At 35.9% G+C, this 2,385-nt stretch overlaps 1 pseudogene; it reads right to left on the reverse strand.

Annotated features, from left to right (window-relative positions):
- Positions 1-1,429: 1,429 nt before the first annotated feature.
- LOC106734690 (cytochrome b-c1 complex subunit 7 pseudogene) lies at positions 1,430-1,762 on the reverse strand (annotated as a pseudogene).
- Positions 1,763-2,385: the final 623 nt, after the last annotated feature.

Genomic DNA, 2,385 nt, shown 5'->3' on the forward strand with positions numbered 1-2,385 from the left:
CACCACCGGTGTGAGTTTTAAGCTACCAGGTCCGGGACGTGAACTGCGGTCAACTACATGGGAGTCCCCCAACATAGCCATTACGCTAACTGCTGGTCTCTATTCAGGCTTTGTATGTCCTCCTGAGTGAACCTTGGTAGATTATATATGTCCTGGAATTTGTCCATCTCATCCAGGTTTTCTTATTTGCTGGCATATAGTCGCTCATAGTATTTAATGATGTTTTATATTTCTTTTATGTCTGTTGTAATGTTGCCTGAATCATTGCGAATTTGATTTATGTGGTTCCTTTTTCTCTTTTTCTTAATTAGTCTAGCTAATGGTGTGTCGATCTTGTTTATCTTTTCAAAGAACCAGCTTTTGCTTTCATTTATTTTCTGTATAGTTCATTTCTCCTCTATTTCATTTATTTCTGCTCAAATCTTTTCTCCGGGCATTTTTTGAATTTTTTGTTGTTGTTTTTCCAGTTCTTTGAAGCATAGTGTTATGTTGTCCTTTTGCCACCTTTCTGTCTTTATCTTGTGCACATTAATTGCTATGAACGTCCCTCTTATGACTGCTTTTGCAGTGTCCAATAAATTATGGAAACTTCTGTACTCATTATCATTTGTTTCCATGAATCTTCTGATTTAAGTCTTAATCTCTTCGGCAGTCATAAAGTCATTCAGAAGTAGGTTATTTATTTCCATGTGTTTATATATTTTCAAGGGTTTTTCTTGAGATCAATATCAAGTTTAATTCCATCATGGTTGGAGAAGATGCTGGATATAGTTTCCATGTCTTTGAATCTAAGGCTGGTTTTGTGCCCTATCATGTGGTCAATCTTCAAGAAAGTACCATGTGGGGCTGAGAAAAATGTATACTTTTTGTTTATTGGGTGGAAAGCTCTACAGATGTCTGTCAATTCCATCTTCTTTATAGTATTATTTAGGTCCTAAGTCTCTTTGCTTATTTTTTGTTTCATTTACCTGTCTAAAGGAGATAATGGGGTATTGAGATCTCCAACAATTATTGTGTTACAGTCTATCTCTCATTTTCGATCTTCAGTCTTTCCTTTACATATTTGGGTGCTCCTGAGTTGGGTGCATAGATATTTATAAGCATTATATCTTCTTGGTGAATTAGCCCTTTTACTACTATATAATGCCCTTTTTCGTCTCTTCTTATGGTTTTTGTCTTAAAGCCTATTTTGTCCGAAATCAGTATAGTGACTCCCACTCTTTTTTTGGTTTCCATTTGCATGGAATACCTTTGTCCAGCCCTTTACTTTTATTCTATGCATGTCTTTTTTTTTTTTAATGTTTACAGTTGTCATTTATTTAAGGTAATACATCTGCAGACCAAATTATTTTTAAATTAAATGTTTCAGGTTCGACCCCAACTTCATAAGAATACTTTAAAGACAACCACATCCATGATTGCAACGTAGTTACTTCTTTGCCCACTCTTCTCTCTCTTTTCTTTCCCGAAAAACATCTTTCAAGTATGATTCAAGGTAGAAATTATCCTCCTTGTATTTAGTCTACTGCTCTGTAGGCAAGATCTGCTGCCTCATGGTCAGGTCCAGGGCTCTCTTAATGCGAAACATCCTGTCATTATAAAGGTTCTCGGGAAATCTTCTTATGGCTTCCTTCACATCTTCATTCTCATGTATTGTATCATCTCACATTAGCCCCAGTTTATTGAATTCTGCAGCATTGTAATACTATTTTCAAATACCATCCAGCCACCAACCTGATGCTAAAATGGCTGGCCTGCTCATCGTTTTGAGTCTGTGTATGTCTTTATCCATGAGATGGGTTTCTTGTAGGCAGCTGATGGAGGGTTTCTGATTTTTAATCCATTAATATTCAACATTATAATCAATATTTCCAGACTTGTCTCTACCATTAAGTTGGCCATCTTTTTGGTCGTTCCGTGTTCTTTTATTCCTGTCTTTCTCTAGTTTTCTTGGTATAGTAGTACTTTCAGAATTTTTTGAAGTGCTTGTCTGGAGTTGGTAAATTCTTTCAGACTTTGCTTATCCAAGAACATTTGTATCTTCTTTTCCCATATGAAGAATAATCTTTCTGTGTATAGTACTCTTGGTTGAAATTGTTTTTCATTTAACACTTTGGATATATTTCCCCATTCTTTCCTTGCTTGCATTGTACCTGATGAGAGGGTCAGTGTTAGCCTGAAGGGATAGCCTTTGTAAGTGATTTCATGTTTCTCTCTTGCCAATTTTAGTATCTTGTTTTTGTCTGTGGTTTTGTCCAATCTAGCTATGTTTTTCCATGGAGAGCGTCTTGTTGGATTGATTCTATTTGGCATTCTTTGTATTTCATGGGTTTGTATGTTTAAGTATCTCTCTAGACTTGGAAAGTTTTCTTCCAGGATTTCGTG

The sequence above is a fragment of the Tupaia chinensis genome, unplaced genomic scaffold (assembly GCF_000334495.1).
Source record: "Tupaia chinensis unplaced genomic scaffold, TupChi_1.0 Scaffold000183_1, whole genome shotgun sequence".
In the NCBI taxonomy this organism is placed as follows: domain Eukaryota; kingdom Metazoa; phylum Chordata; class Mammalia; order Scandentia; family Tupaiidae; genus Tupaia; species Tupaia belangeri.